This window comes from Neofelis nebulosa, chromosome 14, assembly GCF_028018385.1.
Source record: "Neofelis nebulosa isolate mNeoNeb1 chromosome 14, mNeoNeb1.pri, whole genome shotgun sequence".
Taxonomy (NCBI): domain Eukaryota; kingdom Metazoa; phylum Chordata; class Mammalia; order Carnivora; family Felidae; genus Neofelis; species Neofelis nebulosa.
The window spans coordinates 53,465,971-53,482,817 of NC_080795.1; the positions used below are offsets into that span (position 1 = coordinate 53,465,971).

The 16,847-nt window shown below is 36.0% G+C and overlaps 1 long non-coding RNA gene across 3 annotated transcripts in view; it reads right to left on the bottom strand.

The window, feature by feature from the left end:
- LOC131494440 (uncharacterized) overlaps window positions 1-16,847 on the bottom strand; it is a 115,644-nt gene that overhangs the window by 31,061 nt on the left and 67,736 nt on the right. For 2 of the 3 annotated variants that reach the window (XR_009253403.1, XR_009253404.1), the window contains exon 3: window positions 3,961-4,043. This is a non-coding gene — a long non-coding RNA (uncharacterized LOC131494440). Of the gene's footprint in view, window positions 1-183; window positions 277-3,960; window positions 4,044-16,847 lie in introns of those variants that run through there. The other variant, XR_009253405.1, reaches the window with a different exon arrangement.

Genomic DNA, 16,847 nt, shown 5'->3' on the forward strand with positions numbered 1-16,847 from the left:
TTTCAGTTATTTTTATAAGCTATTTAAAGTCTGGTCAAGTTTTCTGCTTCCACTACACCATAAGAGAGAAATTTTTAGATGTTGGTTATTGTCCAGTGTAAACCTAAATGTCACTGGAGGAACAAGGAAAAACCGTCATCGTGAAGGTTGATGTAAAAAAAGGGATATGGCTGCTGTATCTGATTTACCTTTTCTTCTGTCTAAGCTTTGATCCCTTTGCAGAAACCTAGAAGCTTTGATCCCTCTGCAGATCCCTTTCCTGTATATGGAGAACCTCTGTAACAGGGCAAAATGAAATTAAAATTAAATAGGGGGATCAAATTTGTTTTAAGAGAGCACCATGGTAGAATAAACAAGATGAAGCAAGAAGTAAGGTTAGCACTTGGAATGCATTTTAGAAATTGTGTGTACATCCTGAAGGAGAGGTGGTCCTTTCTTTTGGTATTACTTTTTTCCTTTTAGACATCAGGTACTCAGAATTGGATCACCAAGTCATGTGTGATTCACTTATGTATTTAATTATTTATGTGGTTATTTTTAATAATGGAAGGAGCAGACATGAACCTACCACTCACAAGTGCTTGACAAAAACAGGAGGCACACATTTGACTCTCAATTTCTGAACAGCCAAGGAAAAGAAAGGAATAGAATCAGTAACATGATTTGCAATGTTTATGAAATAATGATAAGGGAAGCCTGTTCCTCATTCTGACTCCATGAAGAATTTTCTGCTGTTAGTCTTATAATGAGGGCATTATAAAATAAAATAAAACTACTCAGCAACATCACTAACAATACATTTCATAGAGTTTTATCCACTTTGGCACTGTTTGTTGCACCGAATGAGGTTAGGTGATGTTAGCCCATGCCTGAGTATACATGATCTGCCAACTTTATGTAGCTCGACCTGTAGCACAAAAAGTATTCAGAACTCTCATCTCTGAAGTTTTTTGAGTGAAAGATATATGCAACTCTCAGTGGCGTTGAAATCAGCACAGTACCTGTCTGGTCCTAGACTTTCCCAATTTATAACCAAAAAAAAAAAAAAAAAAAAAAAAAAAAAAAAGAAAAAGAAAAAAGAAAAGGCTTGATTACCTGTACATCCCAACAAACCCAACCCATTTAGAGAAAGTCTGTAATTTGGATGACCTTGCTTATATTCTTCTTCATTTATCCTTAAAATGCTGTTGCTTCATTTATTGATAAATATTTAGAGTGCCTATTGTGTGCTAGGCACTGGTCATCAAGTGCTGATGATATAGTAGTGAACAAAAGACACAATTGTCCTGCCTTCATGGTGTGAGTGAGGGGAAAAGCAATTGTGAACTTAGAGGAGGCAATATGGGAACAGGCAGTATAGAGCCTGCTAGGAGATATGAGGGACTTTGAATTATACTCTGAGCAAGATGTACAGCTATTGGAAGGGTTTGAGCAGAATGACAAGATCTTGTTTAAAGGGACTCAATCTGGGGAAGAACTAGACCAGTTCAGTGAAATGATCCAAGACAGATTAAAATCAAAAAGAACAATTCCCAGTTTCTTTCTCCTAGATTGCTTTTGCATAGAACATTTTTTTAAATTTTTTAATGTTTATTCATTTTTGAGAGACAGAGAGAGAGACAGAGTGCAAGCAAGGGAGGGGCAGAGAGAGAGAGAGAGAGAGAGCGAGAGAGAGAGAGACAGAATCCAAAGCAGGCTCCAGGCTCTGAGCTGTCAGCACAGCCTGACACGAGGCTCAAACCCATGAACTATGGGGTTATGGCCTGAGCCAAAGTTGGATGTTTAACTGACTGAGCCACCCAGCTGCCCCTTTCTATTAGAACTTCTAACACTTGTCCTTCTTTCACACTCTAGGGTGATGCTTACTTCCTATTTCACAGAGAAACCACCAACTCTTTGCTTTCTCACTACCACTTCCATCTTTCAGTCCTCAGTATCCTTGCCCATTTACTCTGCCTTCCTTTTGGTCACAACTCGTGAAGTGTTTATACTCTCTTTACTAATCCAATAGTCCCATCTCCCGTCAACTACTCAAGGACATCATTCCAGAATTTGTCTCTTCTCTCTATTGCATCATAATTCTTCATTTCTTTTTAGCATCATTCCCATAAGCATATAAATATGCTAATACTGTTCCAGTATTATGAAAATCCTCTCTTGACCCCAATCTACCATCCAGCTTTAGCCCTGTTTCCCTACTCCCTTTTATAGCAAAAATCATATAAAGAATGATTAATTCCTCTCCTTTGTCCTCTTTAAGATCCTTTACTTGGGTTTTCACCCCTGCCACTCCACCAAAATTGCTGTTGAGAAATCAGTAGTGACTTTCATGTTGCTAAATCTAATGATCAAATTTCAGTTCTCAATAGTCTTAGTCTGTCAGCAGCAGGGGACACATCTTGACTTCTGGCACAGCCACTGTCTTGGTTTTCCTCCGTTTCTGTTTTCTTTATTGGTTTCTCCTTAACTCCCACTAAATATGGGGCTCAGTCTATGGACCTTTTTACCTCTCTGACTATACTACTGTTTTGGTGATTGACCACTTCCAGTCTCAAGACTTTAGATACTATCTATACGATAACGATTCCAAAATTTATACCCTAGTTCTAAACTATCATATTCATTCTAGACAACCTATTTTCAGTTAGGTATCTGATACTCTTCTCAAACATATCAAACCCAAAAGCTGACTCCTGATCTTTTCTCCTGATCTGCTCCTCCTGCATTCCTCCCCATCTTTTGTAAACAGCAACTGACTTCTTTCAGTTACTGATCCAAAACCTTGGGAGTCTCTCACACACTCTGCCTGCAATTCAATAGCAAATCCATTGTTTTTATTTTCAAAATATCACCATCTTCTAAACATATCTAGAGTCTAGACATGTTAATAATTTTCACTCTTCCACCTCTATCACTTGAGTTTAGTCTTCCATCATATTTTGAATAGATTATTGCAACAGCCACTTAACTGGTCTAACTGGTTCTGTCCCTTTAGTCTAGTCTCAACCCCAAGGCCAGAATGATCCTTAATCAGATCATACTGTCCTTCTATTCAAAATCCTCTGGTGGTTTCTCATCTCATTTAAAGTAAAAGCCAAAAAATCCTCAGTGGCTTAAAAGACCTGATGCAATCCACCAAAAGTTTAAAAGTCTGACAATATTGAGTATTGGTGAAATTATGGAACACCGAGTGGTTTTATTGATTTTTAAATTTAATTAAATTTCCTTTTTTGTTTTGAGAACAATGTGGCAATATCTAATGAAGTTGAAAATGCACAATCTGACAGGATTCTGCTTCCATGTTTATACCTAAAAAAATCCCATATATGAAAAGAAAGTGACATATATAAAAGGTGGATAAATAAATCTTTGTTTATACAATAGAACATTACTAAGCAATAAAAGTCAATAAATGAAAGCTACATGTGCCAATATGGAGGGTCACAAAGAAGCCTTCATTCGTATTAATGTTTTGCTTCCAAACAGGGCAGTGGGTTCACAGGTGTTTATTATGTTAGTCCTTACAGCTTTTGTATATCTGAAGTATGTCATAAGTTTTAAAGGAGGTAAGTGGGAAATCTGTAGAAGGTGGGAACAGTTTAGAGAGAGAGTTTGCTGGGGGAGGGGCATGGAATGACACAGGGATGAACCTATACAGTCATGCCATGGGGCTGAGGAACTTAATTTCTATCCCCTTCCTCTTGATCCCTCACCTCCTGCAGTTGTCTTTGTTCATGTTACCATCTTCTCAATAGCCTCCTGTTTGTTCTTCCTCACTAGGGTCTTATTCCCCAGAATTCACTTTTTATAGTTTTGTGTGGTTTATATAAACCAAATATGACCATGTCCATCCGTCTACTTGTAAATCTTTAGAAAACTCTTCATTAATTATAGCGAATATAGTAAATTTCTTAATATGATATAGAGGTTACTCTGTAAAGTGGACCCAAGCATCCTTACCAATATCTGTTCCCAAATATTCCTGTTCACAGCTCTGTATTCTTGTTCATAGCCCTCTCTAGGGAATCATCCTTTTCTCGCATCTGGAAAACACCAACATGAGACACAGTTTATGTGACTTCTTTCTAGCTTGTCTGGAAGTTGCAAGTCCTTCCTTTTTCTGCATTTGTATAGAATTTTGTACCTACCTCTATTATGGCAGTCATATTGTGTAGGATTTTTATTAGGTAGCTATATTTCTGTTTCCCTTAATATGAGTTCCTGAAAGTCAGAGACCATGGTTTTTGTTGCTGTTTCATTTACTTATTTTTCCCAAGGGGATTCTAATTGGTTCCCTTTAAAATTTTTTAAGTGTATCTATTTGAGTGAAAGAGAGAGAGAGAGAGAACACGAGCAGGGGAAGAGCAGAGAGAGAGAGGGAGATCCCAAGCAGGCTCCCCATTGTCAGTACAGAACTGATGCAGGGCTGGAACCCGTGAACCAAACCGTGAGATCATGACCTGAGCTGAAATCAAGAGTTGGACGCTTAACTGACTGAGCCACCCAGGTGCCCCATGCTTAATACATATGTAAAGGGTGCTAAATAATTATTTGTACAATCAGTGAAAGGATGAGTGGAGGCTGTATTTAGCAATGTTATAGGTGATAAGAATAGATCAGATGAAATACAAACTAATTTTCAAGTTCTTAGCTATCTGGTTGCCTCTTCTCATTAATTAAAATGTTATTTCAGCTTACACACATCTTCAGTGCTTACTGACCAGTTTTAAGAAAGACAAAAAGTTGCAGGCAGTATTGTGTTCACATTAGCTAAGAGTAGTCAAGAGTTGGGCTGGTCCCATTGCTAGGGTAATTCAAAACTATTATACTGATGGGATACCAGAATATTTGAGTTTATTTTTGAAAGTCTTGGCTAACGTAACATTAGCTTTTTTTCTGAAAAGATGCACAACATAATATAGCTCCCTCCCACATTCTCAAGATTTGAGCTGATAAGACATGGAGATTTATGGTGTCCTTGTAGGGCCACACTACAGTGAATGAGAACTATATCAGGCCTCTGACATCTGCACAGGAAAATCTGCTCTCTTTAGTTTTAAATGTTCTAATATCAAATTATTTTACAATTTGGAGGAAAATGCTACTGCTTCTCTGTTGCTTCCCAAGACAATTGAATGTGATAATTTACATTTTTTGAAAACATATCAGTTTGTTATTTACTCAAAACTGGACAAATTCCACATTTTAGAAATGACTAGCTATTATTGAAGTTCCAACTTCCAAGGAGCTTGAATATTAAGAATTTGTCTTAAAAACCAAACCCACAAAGGACTCCAGAAATTGTAAATCATTCTTCAATTGTCAACCACCAAGGCACTTCAATTTAAAAAAGAATCAAGAGACCTGCCAGTTATTTGAGTCTAAGTGTCTTAACCCAGTTTCAGACTGAGGACAAAGCACACTAAAGATGCAAAAAAATGCAACAGCACTAACATTTTTTTTTTTCCGGGAAGCTCTTTTATACATTCTCTAAGAAACAAGTATAAAACTGAGGTATTAGTCATTCCTGATAGAGGTGAGAGGGAAGCTGATGATGTGAACAGAACTGAAGGAAAGTTGTCTAGGTAATCAAAATACCAGACTTCCATTTAGACCCCTGAATAGTTTCCCAAAAATTTTTGAGGTGGTTAAGTCCATCTTCTGCATTATTTCTCAAACACATTAGGATATTGTTACCATGTGTGTTTTCGTTTTTGTTACTGTTTTTATAATTTTCCCTAATTGAATGAAAAATGAGGGTATGAAGAAAAGCATGGGGGTTGTCTATTCTTTTTCTATTTTAACCCCACACACTAAGCACAGACCTGCCCCATGCTGATTCCTGTAACACTTTGTAGGAGGCCCTGATCCAGCAATCATTCCTTTCAACTTCCAGACAACTGCCAGCCATACTATTGGATGGGAAAAATGCGGGTTTGTGAAACTGCAAATCGAGTGTTTGGGCTGCATGATCTTATAGTTCTGCCTATCAAAGTCCCAGGCAAAGCAAAATTCAACAAATCAGTAATCACCAGACCTCCAGCATTATTCTCATTATTTTCAGATTTTTTTTCCTTTATCCTTTTAAAAATTTTCCCAAAATATCACTTGAGTGAAGTGGGAATTATATGATCTTGCTATAATTTCCAGCTTTACAAATGACCATTACCTCATGGTTAATGGTACAGGTTACTAAATGCAATTTGTCGTAAATTTCAATGCTCCTATTTGAAAGATTGGCTTATAATATTAAGACCTTTTCTTAATAATTTCCAACTAGTAGTAGTTGCTTCTAAACAAGTGAATTTGAGTACTTGAGAAGGATAAAGGGAAAATGAGTTCCTCACTAGAAACACATTTGTACTTGTTTGGATTTCTTGCCATATAGATGGTTGTTAAAATTTTTGTTTTATTAAATTTTTTTTCAAGCTGTATTACAGACACTAATTGTAGAACACTTGTTCTCTTAACAAAGGTAGAAAGAATTAAAAGGCTTATCCAAATGTTCCAGACATGTTAGCGGTGGGGAAAGAATCAAAAGCCAATATTCCAATGTTTCCCTATCCATTTGCTTCTCTTCCGCACCACATTCAGAACTTGTTACAAATAAATTTCTATTTCTAATATCCATCTCAAGGCTGTCTTTGTATTTTTATTCCCAGATAGCTACCCAATATTTATTTTATTTGAAGGCTATTTTAACCACTCTTGATTATGTTTTTTTTCCAAAAATGATTTTGCCTGGTGACAACTGAAACTCAAATGATGAGAACAATAAAAGAGATTTTAAGAATTTTTCCAGAACCAGGGTCACTGGTGACATTTCCATAAATCACACACAATCTCAACACAGACCATTTTACGGAGAAGACTTACTCTAATAAGCTTAATATACAGAGGTTAAAATAGCCTCGTTGTATTTATCTTTCACTGTGCAGCTTACCAAAACCAAATTTCTGTCATCAACAATTATTAATCATCCATAAGCCCTGCAGAGAATTTTAATAAAGCATATTATGAACCTGAGGCTAGGTTGATGCGGGAAGGACACAAATGTGATCCAAATTTATAAAAGGAGATGGGGGTCCCTATTACTCCACCACATCTGTTTGCCATATGTTCATAAATCACACCAATGTTTTGAACATTTCTCCTAGCACCTTCCTGTCACTCTGGTTTTATAGTTCATAATTTTACCCCTCCTACCCACATACACAAAAAAATTCTCTTTATTATATTTCACGATATATTTCAGGATAACATATGACCAAGTATTGGGCCAAATGACCGTGGTTAGTGCCCAGTGACACTCCAGTTTCTTGAGATTTGGTCACAACAGGCAAAAGCAGGAGCAAAACTTCTTGTTTATTCTAAAGAAGCAGAGAAATAATATGAAGACACCAATTACCACTGCCAAACCAAAAAGAAGGCTGCATTTTGAGTCTGAATTTATGAAATACAGTTGTGAAGAAGAAAGCTGCCAACTTAGGAAAAAATGTTTTTCCTTGCAAATAGGACCCTCGGAAATACTATGCACACTACTCTAAGTTTGTTCTTATTTCAGTTTTCCTGTGATGCTCGTGCATATCTGCATGTGGTGCAGTGCTTGTCCTCTAGAAGTTTGCCATCTCTGTCAACCATGACATGTGAAGACAGAGCAAGAGTAACAGGACTCAAACTGCATTTTTAGGACAGCCTATGTGACCTGTTGGTTTATTTAATGTAAAAATGTAGGTAAACAGAAGGTATGGAGGCAGTCAAATTATCTATGTGGTACCACATAGATGAAACTGCGTTTCTCTGGTTGTTATGGCTGACCGGCCTCCCCTCCTGTTGCTCCAGGTAGTACTACCGAATAGAATATAGCAACCACAAAACCATGCATATCCATATTTCAGCTCGAAAAACAAAACAAAACAAACAAAAACACCCACATGGTGCCAGAAATAGAGGTAATCTGAAGCCCAAGCAATGAATGGAAGCTAAAGCCAGATGGGCCATGAGGCTCTGGCCCTGGATGTTCTAAGTCACTGAGGTTTTAATTTGAGCATAGAGAGTTGGGAAAGAAGACAGAATTTAAGTTTGCTGACCTGGGGGCATGGAAGGCTATAGGTGCACTCTCAGCATAAAACCAAGGACCTGGAAGGGACTAGACAAGTTCTTTTCACTGGACTGGGAATTTGTAAAAAAAAAAAAAATGGTCTGCCTGTCCTAGGTCATGGTTGAAAACTAATCATCTGGGAGAAATCTAAACTGATACTATGTGGGGATAGAGGGTTGAATTCACATATTACACTTGGTAAAATAATATTAAGTTATGAAATTATTGTAAAAACTGGTTGAGAGATCATGGGACTGGCAGAGGTAGACATAAAACTACCCACAATAATGATTTCACAACCCTGAATCATGACACAACCTTTGAAAACGATTTAATCTGAACACAGATTCTGACTAAAATTTGAAGCACTCAAGGAAACAGATTTCCATGTGATCCAGGAGTCTCAACAAACAGGAGAATTCACATGTTAAAAGCAATAGAAAATGCAAACAGTGTGAAAATAAATTTGCTTCAAATGTTTATATATATAGACAAGGAAGAAATAAAAATTATAAGGGCAGTATCTCCTAAAAGAGAAGCAGTTTTGAAAAAGAGTAAAGTGGAAATCTTAGAAATGAAAAATGTAATAATTGAAGGGAAAAGCTCAGCATATGAACTATTGGATGTACTAAACATGGATAAAGAGGAAATTGGTAAATTTGAAGACAGATCTGAAAATTCATCTAAGTGCAGTGGGATAGATTTATATATATATAAATAAATATGGAGTTAAGTAACACGGCACCTAATATACCATATGCATGGTGTTCCTCAATTAACTAATTATGAGCTCATTGATAAATAAGTTGTGTTACAAATTTAAAAAGCGCACAGGAGTATGAAATGAGACTCTCTGACACATGTCTAATAAATATAATAGATATTCTCTCCAGAATAAGAGATTGGGAGAGAAGCAATCTGAAAATGAAAAAAACCATGAATCTTTGTACTCAAGGAGCAGATAGTTCTGAGTAGGGTAACCAAAAAAATCCATTCTTGGACACAGTATGGTGAAACTTTAGAACGTCAAAGACTAGAATTTTTAAATTAAGAAGAAAAACATTTTAATATTACAAAGGCTGAGACAGGTTATATTTACAGATCCTTACTAAAATATTACCAAAAATATATTTCAGCAAGAAGGAAATTGAATTTAGAAGGAAACGGTGTGGTGAAATAACCAATGATAAGCAAACAAAAACTCAAAGCACGTTGATAAATCTAGGTTTAGATGTTTAAAGTGTGTATGGTGGGGTGGGCACCTAGCTGGCTCAGTTGGTAGAGCATGTGACCCTTGATCTCCGGGTTGTGAGTTTGAAACTCACACTGAGTGTAGAGATTACTTAAAAAATAAAATAGGGGCACCTGGGTGGCTCAGTTGGTTGAGCATCCGGATTTTTGGTTTCAGCCCAGGTCATGAGATTGAGTCCTATGTTGGGCTCTGTGCTGAGTGTGGAGCCTGCTTGGGATTCTCTCTCTCTCTCTCTCTCTCTCTCTCTCTCTCTCTCTCAAAATAAATGAATAAATATTTTTAAAATTTTAAAAATAAGAAATAAAGTGTGTGTGTGTGTGTGTGTGTGTGTGTGCATGTACAACATTAAAATAAACTAAAAACAGGGTTACCTGGGTGGCTCAGTCGGTTAAGCATCCAACTTGTGATCTGTGGCTGAGGTCGTGATCTAGCAGTTTGTGAGATCAAGCTCCTCATCAGGTTCTGCAATGACAGTGTGGAGCCTGCTTGGGATTCTCTCACTCCCTCTCTCTCTGCCCCTCCTTCACTCGTGTTTCCTCTCTCTCTTTCTTTCTCTCTCTTTGCCTCTCTCTCAAAAACACATAAACATTTTAAAAAATAAAATAGAAATAACATACATATGTTATGTAGGATGGTAGAAAACATTTTAAGATCCTTGTCTTATTTCAAGAGAAGGATAGAATTAGTGATTCACCTCAAAACCTATTTGGTTAAGTATGTATTACTATTTAATAGTTAACTACTAGAAGAATAGAACTAGAATGTATAAATTTCAAACTTACAAGAGATATCTTTAAAAGAGTGAATTGAGGATGGGACTACACTCAGCCAATACAGTAGATGAAACAGCCACTTACCAGTTTTTTTTTTTACATTGGTTTTTATAATTTAAAAAACACATTGATATAAACAAAATAGTATCTGCATTTTCAGGAATTATGATGAAAATGAATCTAGAAAATTACATATAGGATGTCTTTGAACGTTAAATGAGTTAATACACTTACAACAAGATAAATACACAAGAAGAAACAAAGTGAAAGTGTTTGATAAATAATTGGAATTATTATAGTGTTTAAACATTAAAAAGTTTGAACTTCCAAAGTTAATCAGGAGAAGAATCCTGCATCTTCTTTGATATGAATGTTCTATGTGATTACAAATTAACATTCTAAATTTACAGGTAATTTGACTATTTTTAGCAGGAGCCAGAAAACTAAAAAAACAAAACACTTCTCACTTATTACATAGAAATAATAATGATACCTAGTGCAGTGAGAGAAAAGGATAAACAAAAAGTCTTTCAATAGAATGTGAAGGGATTGTAGATTCATTTGAAAGTTAGTACCACTTTCCAGATGGTGGGGGGAAATTTAGCATTGAGACTATGCTAGAAAAACATTGAACATCTTCCACTTCCAAAAGTGCTGTCTTTATTCTTAGAAATCTTAAAGAACTATTATATATAATTGCTATGAAAATTTTCATATTCTACTTTGTTTAATAATCTCTTGAGGAGTTATATTTTTTCTTCTGGATCATATGAATCTGAAGGCTTGAATAATGTCACTCATTATTGGCTTTACCAACAGAATTACCATGTACTTTGTACATAGTTAAAACTCATGAAAATTGGTTTGTGGATAAAAATAATTCTTCCAAAACTAACTGACATTTGTGAAAAGCGTTGCTTAAATTCAGCAGCACATTTCCCCCTTGTCATAGAAAAAGACAACCATTCTCTTTACCCTCTCTTTTCACCCCACCAGATAGAGCTTAGACAGAAACCAAGAGTAAGATTTATCAAGGAATGTATGCTTCCAATTTTTTAAGTTAAAAGCCTTCAGGTGCTTCAGGAGTAGATCCTTCTGAAGGGAACATCAAAAATCCTTAGTTTTGAAGATACCAGACACATAAAGTCACAATACCCCATTACTCAGTCATGAAACTGACTCCTTTGTTCTTCATTCAAGAAGTATGTTACTTACAGTAGACACCAGAATCAAGAATTTTAATGGACCCAGTTTCTCTCCAATCACCTATTCTATGTAAAAAAAAAGACAACAGATGTAGAATATTCGGTGATACATATTCTTATGGAGTTACTTCCATCTTCTCTCTCCCATCCCCAGACTGCTTCTGTACATCTCTCATTATCATGCAGCAAAGGACTGCATGACAAATCATTGTCTAAATATTATTATCCATGAAGTCAAAGACAGCTTTATTTTGAAGAGGGCTTAAAACTGTACCTTACTATAGGTATAAAACTCCTTAAGTGCCAGATGGTTTCATTTCAACATTAAGTTTCTGATCTTCCCATGACACTTGCCAGAAGAAATTTTGGGACACCTCTTCACATGTTTCTTGAAGTAGCCTCTTGATACTAAGGAAGCCTCTCCAGATGTAACCCAGTAAAGATAATACCTTGCAAACCATAAATAAAATGGCCTGGACTAAACTCACATCAGGAGACTGCCAGTCTGTAAGGTTTTCTTTTTTTCCCCTTCATTAAAACTCAACAAATAAGACAGTGTGGATCTGAAGGTATAGGGTATAGTTCTTAATCTGCTTGCACTTTAGAACATTCCCAAATCAACTGAATATGAATTTCTAAGGAAGGATGGTCAAGAGATTGGTAGTGTTTCTTAATTTTTTGAAGTTTATTCATTTATTTTTGAGAGAGAGAGAGAGAGAGCGCGCGCGCGCGCGCGCATGAGTCGGGGAGGGGCAGAGAGAGAGAGGGAGAGAGAGGATCCCAAGCAGTCTTTTCACTGTCAGCGCTGAGCCTGATGGAGGGCTCAAACACATGACCTGTGAGATCATGATCTGAGCTGAAATCAAGAGTCGGACACTTAACCAACTGAGCCACCCAGGTGCTCTAAGACATTGTTTGTTTTTGTTTTTTTTTTAAAGCATTTCTGGTGTTTCTAATGATCAACCAGACTGAGAATGAGTGCTATGGGTCCTACTAGCAAGATGATCATGTTTTTTCTCTAAAACAAAAAAGCTATATATGCTTATTGTTTTTACAAAGATAGTTATAAATAAGCAAAAAAAAAAAATGAGGAAAAAACTCACGTGCAATCATGATTTCTAGAGATAACTATTATTAAAACCTTGGCCTTTTTCTTCCAAATTCTTTACTTTGTAGGCCTATATGAAAACATGCATGAATACATTAATACATTTGCTCTTGAGAAAGCTAATTTATGAGAGAGATTTAATTTGGAGAAACTGGAGCTTTCATACATTGATGGCAGAAAATGTAAAATGGTGCAGCTCCTTTGGAAAACAATGTAGCAGTCCCTTAAAAAGTTAAACACAGAATTAGTATATGATGTAGTGATTCCAATTTTAAGTATCTAACCCAAGAAAAATTAAAGCATATGCCCCACAAAAACATGCATAAAAATGTTCCAAGAAGCATTATTCAAATAGCCAAAAAACTAAAATAACCCAAATGCCCATCAACTTATGAAATAATAAATAAAATGTGATATTTATAACATGCAATATTATTCATCAATAAAATGAAATTAAGTACTAATACATGCTACTACATGAATGAGCTTTGAAAACGTTATGCTAAGTGAAGGAAACCAGTCACAAAAGGCCACATACTGTATGATTCCATTCATATAAAATGTGCAGAGTAAGCAAATTTACAGAGACAGAAAGTGGACTTAGGTGGGGCAGGTGCGGGTGGGGAATGAAGACTGATCTGTAAAGGATATGGGGCTTTTTTAGTGAGGATGAAAGTATTCTAGAGTGTGGTGATGGTTGAACAAAACTGTGAAAATGCTAAAAACTAAAAAACATTGAATTGTACACCTTAAATGGATGAATTATATGATACGTGGAGTAATCTACAAAAGCTGTATTAAAAATACCTAGAAATCCAGAGTCCTTATTTCACACCTTAATGTTCTCACACTGATTATTCACGACTTCTTTTTTTTTTTTTTTTTTTTTTTTTATGTCTTTGAACACAGAGCCCATCGCAGGGTTCCACCTCTCAAGCTGTGAGATCATGACTGAGTTGAAATCAAGAGTCAGATGCTTAACCAACTGAGCCCCTCAGGCACCCCTCATTACCTCTTTTTAAACGGATTTACCCCCATTAGTTACTTCCTTTCCTCCTTCTTCCAATGGCTCTTTTATAAGAGGCTTATGGGGAACTCTTTACCATCTCCTCTAGGAAAAAATAAAGAATTTTCATTTAAAAGAAGTTTCATATTACAAATCTCAATGCCACTAGAGGCTCAACCTCAAACCCGTGGCAAAAGGGAAATTTGAGTGAATTCTGTGTCACTAGGAGATGCTGTCAACATTCCTTAAATATCAAAATAAGCTTCTTCAGGATTTGAATTCTTGGAACAAAGCTCTTACCTAGTCAAGTTTCTTGTTTGTCCTTTTTACTATCTGCTGAAAAACACACCTTAAAATAACTCCATGTATTCTGAAAAAAGTTCTCATTTTTAAATTCTGTTCTCATGACCTACCACCCTAAGAAATAGAATTATAAGGGCACCTGTGTGGCTCAGTCAGTCAAGCGTCTGACTTTGCTCAGGTCATGATCTCACAGTTGGTGAGTTCAAGCACCACATCAGGCTCTGGCTGACAGCTCAGAGCCTGGAGGCTGTCTTAGGATTCTGTGTCTCCCTCTCTCTCTGTGTCCCTCCCCTGCTCGCACACGCTCTCTCTCTCTCTCAAAAATAAATAAAAACATTAAAAAAAAATACATTTATATAATCACTTAGATTGCAATGGGTTGAGAGGTGCAAAAGAGGAAGTCTGGGGCTGCTAAGGGTGCTGTGAGAAGTTAAATAATTGAGTAGGGTTTTGTATTGATAAGGAGGGACATAGTGGCAAATGCCTCCTTTACTGGCTGCATGCTGTGGTTAACTTGATTAAAGACAAGTTTGGAGTCAGCTTGAGCTTCAGGGTTGTACTAAACTGGTCAAACTCAATTGTTACTTGAAATTGCACTTGGACACTTGAAAACAGCAATTTGGGAAATTTTTCCCCTCCTTTTTTGCTTTCAAGTGGTACAAAATAATGTGAAATTTTCTGGCCAATCATAGACTGATTGAGTATGTATAGTAAGAAGTCAACCACTAGCTAACCTCCCAGGGCGGACATCCCAGAACTGGTGGGTACATTCCCTTAGAATTAAAGTACCAGTCGGAGGCCTCTTAAAAGGGGGCAAAGGGTGCTTTAATCTTAACAAACCCCCAAAACATTTCCCATCATTTTTAGATTTGAAGTGATTGAAAAGAAACTTGGAACAAAAGGTAACTTAAAAGAAGTTTTACAGTCTATATTAAAATAGAGGAATCAGTATCAAAGTTATATTCATGGTCCATTCAAGAAGAGTCTTCTGTATAGAAAATGGTATAAAAAATAAATAGTATATTATAACATAACCATCCTGTGGCATAAACTATCTTTGTCTCCCACAAAGGTTTATGTCCTCAACTCTGAATGTGTCCTTTTTTTTTTTTTTAAGGGCCATAAATACTGCTCCTTGCCATAATGTAATGTTACAAGTTGGTGGTCTTCAAACTTTAATCAATTTTACTTTTTAGAACAATTTTTGGTTTACAAAAAATTTGAACAGAAAGTACAAGGAATTCCCATATACCTCTTCTCCCCCCTCTATCCTGTATACAGTTCCCCCTATTAGAAACCTCTTGCATAACAGTGATACATCTGCTGTAACTGATGGGCCAATATTGATACATTATTTTTAACTGAAGTTCCTAATTTACATTAGGGTTCATTCTTTGTGTTGTATAGTTCTATGAGTTTTGAAACATGAATAATGGCATATATTCACCATTGCAGTATTATACATAATAGTTTCATTGGTCTAAATATCCTGTTTTCCACCTATTTATTCTTCTATTTCTCTTTCCAAAGCTCTGACAACCACTGATCTTTTAATAGTCCCTAGAGTTTTGCCTTTTCCAGAATGTCTTCTAGTTGAGATCATATAGTAAGTAACCTAAGTAAGTAACCTATTCAGATTGGCTTCTTTCACTTAGCAGTGTAAATTTAAGATCACTCCACTTCTTTTAATGACTTGTTAGCTCACTTCTATTTATTGCTGAATAATACTCCCTACTGCGGATGTACCATGGGTTTGCTTATCCATTCGCCTATTGAAGGACATCTTGATTGCTTATAAGTTTTGGCAATTATAAATGAAACATAAACATTCGTGTGCAGGTTTTTGTATGAACATAAGCTTTCGACTCATTTGGATAAATACTCATTTGGATAAATGCTGGATCCTATGGTAAGACTATGTTTAGCTTTGTAAGGAACTGTCAAATTTCCAAAGTGACTGTACCATTTTGCATTTCCACCAGAAATGAATGAGGATTCCTATTGCTCCATATTCTTGCCAGTATTGGGTTTTGTCAATGTTTTGGATTTCAATCATTCTAATCATTGTATAGTGGTCTCTCATTGTTTCAATTTGTAATTCCTTAATGACATATGAGATTGAGCATCTTCTCATATGCTTATTTGCCATCCGTATATTTTCTTTAGTGAGATTCCTGTTTAGATCTTTGTCCACTTTCTAATTGGGTTGTTGGTTTCTAATTGTTGAGTTCTAAATGTTCTTTATATATTTTGTACATCAGTTCTTTATCAGGTACAGGTTTTGCAAAGATTTTCTTCCAGTCTGTGGCTTGTCTTTTCACCCTCATCCCAGTATATAGGCCAATAATAAGTAAAAGTACAATCATCAAATGTTAACTGAATAAACAAATAAGGTAATTAGTGTCCATTTCCTTTAGGCATTCCTACTGCTGGCTAAAAGTTTCTTCCAAACATAGGAAAACCTAATCATATATTAATGGTTTTTAAAAAAAAATCTTACTCCTAAAATGCACTGATTCTGGAACAACTGAAAAAAAAATGTGTTTGAGCATTGTATTAACTTTATCTGTATAGGAAACATGCCTCCTACTGGGATGTCTAGTAGTGAGGAGATAGTAACTCACTTGAGGAAAAAGAAGAATGTGTGTTTAAGAACTGGTTCACAGAGAAAACTTTAAAGAGTTTAGAGTGATTCAATTTATTGTTTTAAAGCAGGTCACTTGAGAAGGCTTTTTTTTTCCCCTTGCACTCTTCGTATAAAACTGAGTTTGGTTTCATAATTTTTCTTTAAAAAATCATTCTTCATAAATCCAGTGTTTTCTAGGGATCATTTTTTCAAATCCAAACAGGTTTAAAACCTGTTTTAACAGTTTGCTTGTAAGATGAATATGTATTAATAATAGGGAGAGGGGTTATTTCCCTTTAAAACCTGTGTTTGAATTTTGAGAAGGTTATAACTGATGTGCTCTAAGAGTCCAAGCAGTGTTTTCCAAGATGTGCCACTTGCTGTTTAGGTGAAAAGATGATTTCTTTTAAAATAGGTTCTCCAGTCAAATTAATCATGGAACTTTTTATGCAATAGCTCATTCCTGCTAGAGA